General features: G+C 41.0%; 1 long non-coding RNA gene across 1 annotated transcript; it reads right to left on the bottom strand.

The window, feature by feature from the left end:
• Positions 1-4,621: 4,621 nt before the first annotated feature.
• Positions 4,622-9,234, bottom strand: LOC137149294 (uncharacterized). The gene is made up of 3 exons (XR_010918728.1): positions 9,157-9,234; positions 6,292-6,394; positions 4,622-4,748 (listed from the first exon to the last, which is right to left on the bottom strand). It is a non-coding gene; the product is annotated as an uncharacterized lncRNA (long non-coding RNA).
• Between the last annotated feature and the right edge of the window lie 6,678 nt (positions 9,235-15,912).

Raw genomic sequence — 15,912 nt, 5'->3', positions numbered from 1 at the left:
CTCTGTTCAATCCCACTTCAGAGGAAATACTAGAAAAGTTCTACAATAATAGAAAAATTTAATAGAAATCTCTGAATAACATACTTTTAGTGGAAGGGGGGAAAAGTCACATGTCTCCAAAGCTGAAATCCTCAATTATAACTATACCAAACTTAGACGATAACCAGAGAACGGAATCTGGGAGTTAATCAGAATGAAATGGAGAGCACTGTTGCTGACAAAACAATTACTGAACAAAACACAAAAAAGCTAAGGATTGTGCAAGTTTCTTTAGAATTCATCCTATAAGCAGATGGATCATAAATAAAATACTTCAGTGAAACACAAACAAACCTAGAGTACAGAGCTAAACTTGCAGAAAACAGGATTTCTCCCACTGTGGACAAAGGGTACAATTTTTAATAATGGTTAAAGGTCAAATTTTTATAGGTATTTAGGTATCTAAAAATGCAGGAAGTTGCTAAATGGAATTTTCAAAAATGCCTAGCCCCATGGACTTCAATGGGAGTTATGCACTTAGGCACTTTAGAAAATATCTTTAAGTTGCCTATCTGGAACTTTAGGTACCTAAATACCTTTTAAAATCTGGCTTTTAGTAACCTAAGCCTCAGTGGAAATTCAATAGGATTTAGGAGCCTAAGTCATTTAGGTGATTTTGAAAAACTTGCCTAAACTGCTTACCTGTGAAAAAGGTTTAAACGTTTAGTGTGAGTCCTGTAAGCCAGGGGAAATCTGGCAACTTGAAAACATGGCAAGAGGAACAATATTCATGTAGCAGGTGTCCCTGAAAGGGAAGGCATGGAAAAAACGCTTAAGAAACTGGTTATCAAAATAATCCTAGGACAAATTCTTACAATTGAATGGCACACAGAAGCTAGCTGAGTACCTGTAAACAGAATGTTCAGTGTTCAAGCAAAAGAGAGAGAGTGCCAAGAAAATGCAACATTCAGGCCTTATTCCTTCCCCCATGTGTACAGTCCTCTCCCATCAAATGCATCTTGAAAGTAGCGTTTCCTACATTCCTAGACAGTAAGCTGTACAAAAGCATACCCTCATATAATATACATCCTCTCTTGGGATGCTATTTATCATATCACAGAAGCCTCCCTCTCATTCCCTGGCCCTTCCCCAAGGGCAATGATAACAACATTCATCAGGTGTGTGGATAAAAAGCAAATCCTGAAGAAAGTAATTAAAAAACGGTAAGCAAGATACCAGTGGCATGGAAGTGGCACCAATTATAAGCACATGCAGACGTGGGCAGGGAAACAGCACTTAGAATTTGCATACATCTGGCAAATCTGTAGGGAAAAGAATATAAAACATGCTACATTAATTGTTATGGAAGGAAAGACCACAAGAAAATGTGATGATCTGGAGGAAGTGGAAAAGTTCTTGACGGAGATAAAATGACTTTAGAAGACAATACTGGGGCTATTTGAAGAGCTATCTTTCTTTCTTTTTTATTTATTTACAAGTAAAATTTCTGAGCCAAACTCCTGACAGGAATGATATCTTTTTAGTGAATTTTTGGATGTGTTTTTGCTTTTACTATGGTATGCTTTCTAAAGTCAGTGGCACATACTGTAGGCTCGTTAGTAAAGGTCATTGCCTACCCACTGGCTAGGGGACTTTGGACCAAATCCACAACTGGGGAAAATCTATCAAGACTGATTTACATCAGCTTAGGAACTGGCCATTTGGGTGGAAAAGGGAACAACAGAGTAATTAATGGCCACAGCTGTGAGTTCTACATGTTAATTGATGGCCTCTATTCACACCAGGAGACTTTCTCATTCTGGGTGTTCTCAGAATAGCAGACTTTAATTAATTAGAAAATTGGAAAGTAGAATCTTCTGGTTTGCTATCAACTAAATTAATTTAGAAAGTTGTTTGTTCTTGTTGTTTCAAAAATCCCTGACTTGCTAAATCTCTGCCTAGACCAATGGAGCTATAGCTGAATTAATGAATTATTTATTAGCTGTAGAATATGTATGATATTACCCCTCCCCACCAAAAAACAAAAAAACCCCAAAACTGGTAGAAAATGTAAGGCCAAGGTATTTTAATAATTCATATCTTTAACTTAAGTGGCTTAACCTGTTGGTTTTTTAGGTTACTAGATTAATTAATTTTCTACTTTGTGACAGGAGAATCTGTGAATTGTGGTAGCAGTCACTTAACTGGGCAATTACCTAATTATTGCTATTTAATTTTAATGTAGTAATACTGAAAGTAATTAAATACACTTGGGCGTGGGAGGGGGGCGGTTCAATCGAAAGATACATTAAAGAACCTTTATGCGGAACCATTGGTTTCCAGTACTTTCACTGCTATCACCTGAATCTCTAGTCTCTGTTAAATAAACTTATACTTCATTTCACTGTAAACATATCTAAGTGCAGTGTGTTAAGCAGAGCGATGATCTAAGGTGGAACTGGTAAAGGTGGGCTGACTGTTTCTTTGGAAGCAGCGAATGTGTAAATACTGCAAGTGTCTACAGGACCAAGGACTGGACACTCCAGGGAGATGGTAGGAGGGTTTCAGGGCTGGAGTGTGTCTATCGCTAACCTGCAGAGAGGCAGTGGGGTCTGCAAGGCCTAGAGGAGAGTTCTTGTGGTGTCCATGGGTAGTGGATGGGGAGTGGACTTATGGCAGGTACAAACAATGATTCCTCACACTAAGGAGAGGTGACAGTGAGATGTCTCTCAACCCTGGGTTCCCCCAGAAAGCGTCCCACCCTCAACTTTTTAGTTGTTTTTTGTCTTTTTAGATTGTAGGATTTTTAGAGCACGGACTATGTCTTCTGGTATGTTTTTATTGAACCCAGCATACTGTGGGAAACTTAGCTCAATATTAAAAATAATAAATAGCTTAAATGTAAAGATATATATTTACAAAAACAACCTGCATTCTTCCCTTATCACTAGAGCTGGGTGAATCACAGTTTTTTCCATTTGTTGGCAATTCTGAAAAAACTGGAGGGGAAAAATTGTTTTCAGTCAGACCAAAAATGATTGTTTTTTAAAATTTCTGGCGATTGCAAAGTCAAAGAAAAAATCATTTAGTGTCAAATGATACATTTTGTTTGACTTGAAACAAATTATTTTGGATTGATGTCTAGCATTTTAAAATGTTTTTGATGTATTCTGTTAAACAAAGGAAATTTTGAAACAAAAAGTTTGATTCAAACCAAAAAAATCAAAAGGTTTCATTTAAAAAATGTCAGCGTTTTTTGTTTTGATTTGTTCTAATTGTTTTAATCTCTCTTCCTCCTCCTCCTAACCAAAGTAATTTAGCAAAACTGATATAAATTTGGGAAAAGGTTCAGTGTGACTGTATCTGAATTTTTCACCAGAAAAAAGTTTTGTATGAAAAATGTTGTCCAGCTATATCTATCACGCAAAGCAACGACACTAGACATGATTGTTCACCACTGAACTAGAACCCCAGCAGCATCCATTCAGAATAATGAAGTCACCAAATGAAATGAGACATAAGGAAAACAGAGAAAATCTCTGTTATATGCAGATGAAGTGCTTCTCTGATAAAAAGGCCTTGAAAAATTTATGCCTTCTTTAATGCAAGTCATGAAATAATTTCGGGATCGCACATTAGAAAATGGGAATATCTTTGATTTTTTGTTGGTCAATTTTTCAGTGGTCTTTGTTCTGGGATGAGAATTTCAAATGATTGGGAAAAATATTATTTCAGTACTTGAGAATCTTTTAGGGTGTTCCCCAGCTCTTTGGCCCATTCCACCAAGATGGGGGTTGCCTGTACTGGAGACCCTTCCTAATGCCAAGATTAATTCCTCTCCTGTCCACTTCTCATCCACCATCAGAGCTTGCAATTTCTGCATTAATGAATCCACCTCCTGTGAGATGGGCAAACTAGTAGAGGAGTGCTCTGGCCCCAGAATTGTCCAGGAGATACCTTCCACTTGCATCTCTTTGGGCACCTTATCAAGAGCTGCTTCCTTGGTGTGAGTACATATGGCTACCATGCCCTTCACTTTGCAGCTGTAAATATGGGTGTGGACCTTCACTCTCCAGTATTCCTGCTGCATTTAGGCTCTCCTCAATTTCATTTGGTTCCATCTCTTCCGGGACCCCGACACCAGTACAGCCTTGGTTACTGTGATCCGCTCCGCTCGGCACAGGTCTTCTAGTAATCCCCTCTCTGTTTTTTGGGGGTTTTTTTTGGACTGAGAGGAAAATCACCCAGGTCTCTCGCTGCTTTGTGAAGGAGCACCCAGGGCGTGTGACATAGATGTGTGCATGTATGTGTACTGCAATTCTCGGTACAGGCCACCAAGTGTAACTTTAGCAACCTCATGGCCAAGGTGGAGTCTGCTCTGCAGGCAACTCTGGCCAAGAAAAGGTGTGTACAGGAACACAGCAGAGAAAGTCCTTCTACCTCGTGCGCACCTGTTCCAAACACCCTGGAGTGAACACACACACACACACCAGAAGAGTACAATGAATACAGGAAAGGGAAATATTTATTTACAGAGGGATGAATGGAGAAAAACAACAAGGGGGAAGATGGGAGAGTGGTAAAACAGGGTTACATTCAACACAAGGCCCCACTGGTACCAGTCTGAAAGGGCAGACACCGAGCAATGCATCTGCACTCAGACTTCAGGAGTCCTGGGCAAAGTTCCAGTCCAGTGGTGAGTCTTGAGTGCACCTGGTCATCTTTGGTGCCAGTAAACTTTCCCTTCTGGTGCCCTCTTCTGCCATTCTCTGCAAATGCACACAAGGTGACAACCTCCCGACCTAGTTAGCTACAGCTTCCCTCCTTGTTTCCAGTGCAAAGTCACAAGCCCCAGTACTCATGGCCCCATACAGATCTGGGCAGCAGCGATCCTCGGTCCAGCTCTGATTTGTCCTTCTCAGGTGATTCCTCTTAGCTTCTCTCCTGGGGCATCCCCTGTCAGCTGCTCTATCCCTCCCAAGCTTTGGGAAAGTTCTTGGTTGCTTCACTCTGTGAGGACCTGTTTGCTGTAGCCCTTCTGTCTGGAGCTCTCAGTCTCTCTCTGTTCCCCCCCGTCCCCCAAACAGCACTTTCTCTTCCTGGAACAATGAGCATTTCCCCACTCAGGACAAAGATTTAAAGGGGCCAGGCTCTCTAAACCCCAAAGGGGTTACATAAGGAAGAGTTAGCACATTCATAATGGGTTTGGCAAGTCATTTTAATCACATATCCTATGTCGCTATTAGAAATATATATTTAAATAGTTAATTAAGCTTCATGACACTTTACTTGTCTAGGGAAAAAAAATCTGATATAAAATATAGTCATTCAGCCTTTTCACAAAAGGAGAATTAAAGATTGCAGACATTAAAACAAAAAACCAAAACCCCAGAACACCCAAAAAGCAAACGGCAATACTCAGTTGAGTCCATTAAGGGTAGAAATACAAAATATTTGGTGCTTGGAATTTGGGCCTCATATAGGAAGAAAACAAAATATTTCCAAGAAACAGCTCAAAAACATAAGCCAAATAGTAAAACCAAGAACCCACTCAATTCTGCTCTGGGGAGTAGAGAAGAAGATGCCTATATTTCCTTGCTACAATGGAGGTTTAATGCTGAGGCTTGTTTGGCTGAGTTTGCATTTCCATTGCGTTCTCTAACCTACTATCTACATGGGATTATTTTTGCAATATTTTGTGCGTTTATCTCTTGGGCTTCCTCCATTTCACTGGTCTCTCTGACATGTCAGCTTCCTTTAGCCTCTATTACAACATGAAAATATAGGTCTCCCCATCTTTTCTGTTCTCCAATGTAAGTGAATGAACTCCTATTCATCCTTTGTGCATAATAGGATTTGTAATAGGCAATTTTTCCCCCCACTGCAAGGTGAAAAGCACACTCAGTATTGTCCTGTTGGGTATTAAATACCCTGGACCAAAATCCACCCCATGAAAAAAAAAAAACCCCAGTTAATACAACATTTTTAATCTCTCTACAGGCAAATTATTATTATTATTGCTTTTACAGATTACAAATCTAGTAGGGATAATTGTTCCTTTTTAACAAGGTCACCAGCATGATTTGAATATTTCCAGCAGCTGTTATACTAAAAACCTGAAGAGGGAAACAACTTCAGCTATTTAGGGCAAGCTAATGATAACAATAATGAGCGTCATAGTGAATTTTCAACAGAGAAGGGCTAAAACTCCATTACACTAGGCCAGGACAGTTATGAAACAGAATCAGCGTTAATGTTTATAGGCATTCCGCTTTGTCTGATATGATTTGAAAGCTTGACACAGGTACTGACCTGATAGACAGACTGAATTAACTGTCCCTCAAGGCTGTACATTTTAGATTTCTCCATGCACTCTTTCTCTCTCCCAGAAGGCTGGAGGATACCACACAGCTAACTGGAAATGAGAATATTATTGTGTAATAGCAACTGACACTGTTGTGAGCATTAGTATATTGCAAAGCACTTTTAGAGTTGTTTTAATAGTCTTTTTACATTTAGTCTAGTCAGTAAAAATACTCATTTTCAATGTGCATCTTCTTAACAACTCTCCCCAACCTCCTCCAAGTCACAGTGGAATAACCCATTAGCTGTTGCATTGCACAAGCTGACATCTCTTATCTAGAAAGATGTGTCAGAATGTTCAGACAGTCAAGTAATCTGCTCCTGCAAGCCATAACACCTAGGGGCTGTGGACTCTTCAGATCTTATAAAACTGAGCGCTCTTGTCTGTACTGAGATGAAAGATTTGGTATAGATTTTTTTAAAAGAATATTTTCACCCTTTAAAGACTAAGGGCTTGACCCCAGAAGACCCTGAGCAGTCTGGCCCTGATCCAGCAGAGCACTTCAGCACAAGCCTAACTTTAAGCATGGGAGGTGCAGTCCCCTAAGGGCCTGATCTTGCCAAGTGACCTTAGTGGGAACGGAGGGCATACAGCACCTTGCCAGATCCAGCTCTAAATTATGGTGCTTTAATGAGAGACAAAAGGAACAGTAATCTGCATACACTGGACTTATGAATAAAGCATTGACATATGGGAGTTTTAGATGTATAAATACATGCTACTCACATATCTCAGCACATGTGTAGAGCTGTCTCCTACAAAACCAAAAGAAAAAAAGACAATTCCCCAGAATAAATAGCTCCCTCCTAAGCAAGTGCCTCAATAAAAAAAGATAAGTCCGCTGGCCTGCCGCTATAGAGGGTAGGAAGCTCGCTACCATCATCTGTTGGTGAATAAGGGAAAGGGCAGACAGAAGTTCCATAGGGAAGGGAGTCCTCTGTCTATAGATGGAAGAACAGCTAGGGAGAGTCCTTCATTTGTGCAAACTTCCTACACAGAAATCCTCCACAAGATACCTTGGGGAATCATCAGAACGGTACAAATGCCAAATGGGTTGAGCAATGGCACTAAACTGAGCCAGAAAGGCTAAAGACTTTGGGCAGGTCTACACTTAAAGAGCTGCAGTGGTGCAGCTGCGCGGCTGTAGAGCTTCAGTGAAGATGCTACTGCACCGACGGGAGAGCTTCTGGTGTAGTTAATTCGCCTCTCCCGTCAACGTAGCTCTGTCTATCCTGGGTTTTAGGTCAGTATAACTGCATCGCTCAGGGGCGTCAGTTTTTCACACCCCTGAGCGATGTAGTTCTGCTGATGTAAGTTTATAGTGGAGACCTGGCCTTTGTGAAGAGTTGATGCAGAGGAGACTTTGCGATGAGCAATGCTGCGGAGATGGCTTCATGGTGGGAGGCCATACTGAGCAAGCACAGAGGGCATTAGCAGAACTGAGGGAACACCGATAAGACCCCCTCACCCCAAAGCCAACATCAATAAAACTGCAATCATTATAGCTGGATTAGTGGTGGAGCCTCAGGAAAAGACCGGGCAGCCATTCTCAATGAACTGGAGACAGATCTGCCTCAAGTGTACTTCCCAACCTTGGGTCTATGCTACCCACTGACACCAAATCATGAGTGGGCTATTGTGGAGGAGAAAGGGCGGAAGTGATGTGTTAAAGGGACATTTGTTTACTGGACATGCGTACTGGCATTTTGGGAATGGAGGTAAAGGACTACTGCTAAAGATATGGGGGAGGGTGGAGCTGGAGGCCACGTTAGCACACTGTCTCACGCTGCCCATGGTAACTATATTTAACAGTGCCTTTTATACATGTACTGATAAACATTTTCAGTAACTCAAGAAATAGTGCATCTTAAATAAAATGATTTCCAGGAGCATTAATTCCTAGGCATTTAACTACTGACATCAGATGAAAGGGAAAATGTTTTTATCCCACAAAATGCACTGATGCATTACCAAATAAACACTTCTGTTTCTGGCACTTTTTTCCACAGGTAGAGTGTTCAATAAACTGAGCAAGAAATGCTATTAGTATTAAGTGGCTAATAAAGTCAGAGTTATGTGCCCATGTTAATAATAATCTGCTCATGAAGCATGCATTCAACCTAGCTAAAACATGACTTCCAAGAATATTGGATTGTTTCAAAAAAGTAATATCCTGACTGTGGTCTAAACTTTACTGGTAAATGAATGGAGTGATCAGCAGCTTAATTAGCCTGAACATCACCTATTTAAGTGGATTAAAAGATGCAGAGGAAACAGATCTTTCCATTGTGAAGTGGCAGTAAGTCAAAACAAACCATCAGGAGATTCCTGTACACGAACTTTATCTAGTTTCCCATTTTAAAAAGAACAGTTCAGTGAGCTGACCATTTTGTAACATTCTCAAAAATGCTTTTAAATATGTGTTATTAATGTGAGTTTAGAGTTACCAAAAACTTATTACAATACAGTGTTAAACCTCTCAAGTTAATCATTAACATGCTTATGTAAAATGCGACAATCTAGCCCGTGAGGGTGAGTTTTTATTTTGCATTTTTCAGCAGAATGGCACAACAGTCCCACATCAGTGTGAATAAGATTAGTAGCAACTTGCAAGAAAACTAAGTTTTTTCAGGCCTTCTGTGGGGGAAAAAATGTGAATTTTTTGTTGTTAGTTCATTCACCTCTTTATATCCTGAATAACTTAGCCATACACGGATTTTCTCATTTTTGTAACAATTAAATCTGTAAGCCAACAATCCATTACTTCTGCATGGCAATACAATTAAAATACATTATAAGTGGCTCTCACTTACCAAAATTATTTCCCCAGTTCCACAAATCCAGATTGGTAAGGGAAAAGTCCTAGGAACCTCAGTTTCCTTAACCATATTCACAACCTTTAAGGGAAGGATAAATATTTGTTTTCCCCCTAAATACATAGGATCAAATACAGAGTTTTTCAGTTAGTTGGTTCAAGTTGGACCCCTTTACCTTAACACCTTGTCTCCACCAGGGTTTGGAAGCTGTTAATTAATATGTGTAGCCATGGCCGCCCCACTTTGAAAGCAGGCCTCCCAATCAGTTGCCAATGCTCGGGTTAAGCTACCTTGGCAACTGGAGCATAAGGTAGTTTAGTTTCTCGGCTGGTCGCTTCCTGAACTTCCTGCTTCTGGTCATGTGACCGGAAGTTCGGGAAGCTCTTGTTTTTTGGCCGGCCCACCCATGTCAACCACAGGCCCTGCCAAAAAATCAGTTCTGGCTACACCCCTGCCTGTCCTGTTTTAAAACCGTATAGTGGGCAGGGCAAGTTGTATGTGACCATGTATTAGCCAATCAAGGTTAACTTTAAGCTCCCCCTGCTAGGGATTACCGTGACCAGCTAACACATTTTTTAAAAGTGTCAAAACCTGTTTACACCAAGGTGCAGACACATTTTTTAAACAGCAGCTAATTAAAACTTATCGGCTAACACCTTTTTTCTCTGGTCTAGACAAGACCTTACTAAGGCCATGTCTACACTACACTTAAACTTATGTCACTCAGGGGTGTGAAAAAAATATCTCCCTAAGCAACATACGAGCCTGTCTGCTGCGCTTGAACATCCAGACACAGGGGCTATTAGAAGAGCTCTGTGCAAAGATATACAGCACATGAAGGCTTTGAAAGAGCACTTTAACAGTGAGCTCCAGTAACGCACTGTGTACTGTGCTCTACTTGGGCCTGCTGTTTTGGGGCCTGTTAGGAATTGTGTGGTGCTTGGTGTACATGTATGACTATAACACTGTCATTGCACCTGTTCATTTTGTGGTGCTTGCTGTACATTTAAGTTTATTACACTTTATTTGTCACCGATCCTATGAGTTGTGTCACGCAGTACAGTAACAAGTAATTGGTTGCTTTCAGAACTGCTAGGCACGCAGCAGCACATGTTGTGAACTAATAAAGATTAATTATATTCCAAAAAAAAATAGAATTTTAATCTGAAACAAAATCAGTGAAAGGAAAATCCAAGAAATGTTAAAGCAAATACCTAAACAACTTAATAAATTAATAGAACAGAACTGAAGAGGAAAGAACATTCATCTCCATTTTAGCTATACATACACCGACTGTGGCTTGCACAGGTCAGTGTATGTGAAACTGTGGTTGTCTTGGGTCGATTGCTAGGGGTAGGACAGTGGCCCCCAATACCATGTGGAAGGTTGAGGGAGGTTATAGGGAGCTACTGCAGTGGAGTTCTCCATGGACTGCAAAGGGAAGCAACCCAGGATTGTTGCACCTGTAGGGCCATAAGAGTCTGCAGCATCTGTGTTTGCTGCTGGAGAAGCTTTATTATATCCTGGTGCATCTCCCTCTCCTTTTCCTGTGAAGACTCATGGGCCTCTCTCCTCTCCACTTTTTCCTTCTGCAAGGTTCACCCTCCAGGCCCTGTGCTCAGTCTGATGCAGAACTGACTTGCAGGATCTCTTTGTACTATCCAAAGTCATCATTTTTCTCCTCCTTATCTGGCTCAAGCATTACACGGGTGTGGAAGGGGAATCCCTCAATGACAGCAGCTGCAAATAAAACATGCAGAAGTACTCTTGTCAGTACAGTCACAACAGGAAGCCAAAGTTAAGATTCAGAACTCCCTTCCTTGCTCTCCTACAGTTTTAAATAAGACATGGTTATCAACATTTCTGCTTGGGAGTGTTTGTTCACAGTGCCACTCTCAGCACCAGCCATGGTGAGTATAGCTGAGTACCAGTCGTGAGGGAAATGAGAAGGGAAGAATTGCTCACTTGCATGAAGCTATGAGTATAGGGCAATGGCACTGAGTACTGGCATCATTTTCCACAGATAGTGGTGATTATAGCTGATATCTCACTCCTAAGGATAACAAAGGAAGAGAAAGCACAGCTGCTGATAGCATTCCAAAGCCCCCAGGGCCTGTATTCTGCTAACCTATGTTCTGCAATGATGCCTGCCCAAGTTATTGCTGACTGGCATAGGAAAGTGTCCTACTGCAGAGGAAGTAATAAGGCAGCCATCCCTAGAAACCTTCGGGAGAGGATTGCAGAGTATTTCCACGAAAGTTTCATCAAGTTCTCTCAGAAGGATTCAAGGAGTATCCTGTGTACATAAAAAAACTGCTCTGGATGACCTCCCGTTGCCTAACACTACAGGGCAATGAAAAACATATAATAACTCTCCCTCTCTTTGTTGTAACACTATCTCTTCTAGTATGAGTAAATTAATGAAAAGTCGATCGCTGTGAACTGTTAAGTTGAGAGGGGTACCATCACTATAAAGGGAAATAAAGGTACACACTTACCCAGGATCCTTCCCCTGAATCGGGTTTATCCATGCTTGATTGCCAGGACTGACTGGACTGCAGTGGAGTCTCAAACAGGTCCTAGCTTCCAGCATAGCTGAACCCTCTGGTTGCATGTCCCCTGTCATTCTCCTCTTCCTCCTCTTTGTCCTCACTGTTCAAGCCAGGGGCCTGGCTCAGGCTCCTCAATGGTATCGATGATGTCGCTGGGGTTTCCGCCAAGTATGGCATGCAGCTTTTTGTGAAAGCAGTAGGTTTGTGACTCAGTACAGGATCGACTATTTGTCTCCCTGGCCTTCTGGTTTGCCTGCCACAGTTCCTTCGTTTTCACAAGGCACTGCTGCTGGTCCATGCACTCCCCATGCAATCTTTTCATAGATGTTGACATTTCTAAGGCTGGTCCATAGTTGTGTTTGCACAGCTTCTTCTGGCCAAGGAGATCCAATATGTCCTGTCTACTCCAAGCTGGAGGGCATCTGGAGCGTGTAGGTGGCATAGTCAGCTGGGCAGCAGCACAGAACAATGCTGGACAATGAGCAACAGACATTTCAGAAATGTGCAGCACTTTAAAGCAGAGGGGGGCATTCCAGTCTCTGTGTCCTCTGGGCAGTGAAGTTTACAGTTGTGACCAGAGCGGTCAGTGTCAGGCATTGTGGAACAACTGCTGGAGAACTGTTAGGATCGACATAGATAACGCAGTGTCTACACTCGCACTGTGTTGACCTCAGTGCAGCAACTTTGGCTCAATGCTCCTTGAAGAGGTGGTGTTACTATGTTGGCATAATGAGGCACTTACATCAGTGGGAGACAAATTTAAGCATAGACACATGCACAACTATGTCGACGCAAGGCAGCTTACGTCAACCTAGCTTCTTAGTGTAGACCAGGCCTCAGACCTGAAAACAGTACTCTGCCAAAGAAGCAAGTGAGTCCAAGCTGGTGTAACTTACACGTTGCGAAGCTGGGAGACAGACTGACAGGGGAGTACAAGGAAACAATGAGACAATACTGATCAGCATAAAAGACTGGTCTCAGCACACCAGCAAGCTAGCTGATGTCAAAAGCTCTGGGACGCCTGTGACCATGAGACTCCTTGGATGCACTGCGGCAACTTGGCCACAAAAAGAAACTGCATTGCATCATAGGAGATGTTGTCCAGGTGGGGAGAAGTTCCCACAGGGAACAAGGAGAGGGTCATGTGGTCCCATAACTATAGCTCCTATAAGGCACTGCAACAGTTCAGGAAGATGCTGAGATTAAATATTTAATGCTGGTTGGAAAACCAAAATGAAATTGTTTGTTCCAGATCAATCCAAACTAAATATATCATTTCAAATTTTCCAATGAAAAAATTAATCAAATTAACTTTTTCCCATGGAAAATTTGTTTTTGACAAAACCCCATTTTCTAATAGGAAAAGATTTCATTTTAAGAGTTTCAGCCAGCCCTACTAATAATGACAGTATTTGCTTACGCACTTCACTCTAGTTGATGACTTGTTTATATATACTGGGACATATCATATACTTGTCTCTTCCCATCTTTAAACCACAGATACGTAGTCTTCATGCTTTGTTTAGGAGAAGGTAAATTTAAATCATTCTTCACTGGTAGAAAATGGCTTAAGAGATCCCTAATCTTGACTCAGTAGCTGAAATAGCATACTCAGCTTGAAGACTAAACTAACCAATCATAATGTTACTAAAACTAACAAGATCTCTTATCCCTGGAGTAGATTTGATTAATATTTATTTGGAAATATTCTGTTTACTTCTATATTACCTAAATCCCCAGGTTCCTGGGAAATGTGTAGCTTTATTAGTTTGTACGTTTTATTGTATGTAAGAGAATTATCTTTCCTTTTTCACAGTTTCCAGTTGTTTTATTAAAGTCTGTTTATTACCTTTTAATATGTTTCTAAAAAGAAAACAAATGTTTCTCTGTAGGAGATATTAAATCCTTACTCTCAGTTTTACAGGAGCTTAAGTTGCATTTTGTCTTTATGTCCTGTTAATAATCAGGGATGTACTGAGGTAAACCCTCAGGAGATCAGATTAATGGGTACAAGGATCTTAGAACGAACAGTGGGAGGTGTTATTTAAAAGGGACAAGTGGACACTCAGTGATGAAAATAATGTATCGCTAGTCCATTCAAATAAAGTGAATTGCCTGTTATTAAAATCAGAGGTAATCTGTATTTAATGAATTGGTTTGAGGAGAGACTTTGGCTAGAGAGAGTGAGGTTGTGGTTTTTAATCTCTAAGCATCTTGAAGTCTTTTTTTTCCTGTGTGAAAATAAAAGTTAAACATTTGGGACAAACTTCACCTCAGTGTAAGGGGCCAGAACAAGGCCCAGGTGCTTCTGAAGACACTCTGAAGTCCTCAAAATAGACGATGCATGGGTCTTGTTCTGCATCTCTGTATAGGATGAATTTCACCCCTCACTGAGGGAAGTCTAATGTGCACTTTGCCTCTAGAAAGCTTGTGTTTTAGGATCCCAGGGAAGGAAAGCCACTCTAAGGGTGCATCTACACTCCATGAAATCCTGCAGCAGCAAGTCTCAGAGCCCAGGTCAACTGACCTGGGCTCATGCTATGGGGCAAAAAATAGCAGTGAGACATTCCCACTGGCACTGGAACACAGTCTCTGAAACTCCACTCCCCTTGCTGGGTTTCAGGGCACAGGCTCCAGCCCAAGCAGGAACGTCTACACTGCTATTTTTAGCCCCAGAGCACGAACCCTGCAAGTCCAAGTCATTTGACTCTGAACTCTGAGACTCACTGACTCAGGGTTTGCGTTGTTTTTTGTTTTTGTTTTGTTTTTCTGTGTAGACATACAGTATTTTTATTTGTACATTAGAAATCACTAAAATAAAGGAGTGTAAACTTTCCATAGAAAAATGGCTTCATCCTCAGTTTGAGCCAGTTGCTATAGCTCCACTAATTTATGTTCAGACAAGCCAGTTTTCACTAGCTGAGGATCTGGCCGACTGCTCTCTTATTGGAATTGCATACATCAGTCTGACATAGTTTAAATTAACAGCTTCTGGGTTTTTTTTCCCCTTCTATATTTGTATTAGGCATGATTTGGGTTTTTTTAATGTTCATCCTGAGCTCACAGACCCTGATTTTTCACATTCAACTTTCAAATAATTGTCTTCGGGGAACTTAAGCGAAGGAATCACCTGCAAATTTGAAGAGCCCTGTGGATTCTTGCTTTACCTTGAAGTCCTTGTCTATCTAATCATCACTTCTGAAGATCTTCTGCTGGCAGAAGGTAAGAGTTTCATTTGCTTGCTTTGACTTGTTTCCTTCTCTCTTGTCAAGAGTAATAGCACCTTGTCTGATGCATAAAGCACCTGCAGTAAGTTTGGGTTTGTGTGTACATTGGATGAAGTTCACCACTATGCAGCAGTCCTGCACAAGGATCATTTAAGTCCATATAAGCCACTTAGTCCAGGCTCTCCTTACAGGAGTGAGTTTCAGACATTCTACAGAGGTATTGGGCAGGAAGGGTATGAGTCAGTATACAACAACATTACACTAAAGACTTACAACAACCTTATTAGAAGAAAAAGGTATCATCAAGTTTTATTTTCCATTCTGAATTTGCACATCCTCCTCTTGAGTCTACCATTTAGTTAATGCATATTTCTGATACAAGCTGACAAATGTAATTACTTAAGAAGCCAAGGAAATGAACTATTTCAGTTTTTGTATTTGATTATTTTTAGTCTGGCAGAATGTCAGGTTATAAAAGTTGCCCGCTAATCAAAGAAATAGGAATCATGCATGTGTTCCCTCAGAAAGTGTGGTTCTTCTGTCACCAACTCACACCTGAACTTACTTCTCCTGTTCTGGCAGAAATGTCTTTGGCAATGCTTCAGCTATGGTGAACCACATGCCAGATCCTCTGTTGATTTCAATTAGCATAGCTCCTTTGACTTCAACACAGCTATGCTGATTTGTACCAGCTTAAAATCTTGCCCTATGCCTTTAAGAACTGCCTCTGTCTACCTTTGAGAAGTTAGACTAAATAATGCACTTTTTGGGTGGAATTATTTCAGTGCAGTGAATATAAGACTATATCCTATTTTGTCCCAAGAACGGAACCAGTAATTGTAGTAGATGTGAGCCCAGTGATACTAGGAGCAATTTTAAGACAGAAAAGTAGTGGTGAGCAAAACATCACTGAATATGCCAGTCAGTTTAACTAAGGTGGAGCAGAAATGCTTTCACATAGATAAAGAAGCACT

Source organism: Emydura macquarii, unplaced genomic scaffold (assembly GCF_026122565.2).
Source record: "Emydura macquarii macquarii isolate MOO-44397 ecotype Brisbane River unplaced genomic scaffold, CSIRO-AGI_Emac_v2 contig_719, whole genome shotgun sequence".
NCBI lineage: Eukaryota > Metazoa > Chordata > Testudines > Chelidae > Emydura > Emydura macquarii.
This window is presented reverse-complemented; position numbering and strand designations above follow the sequence as displayed.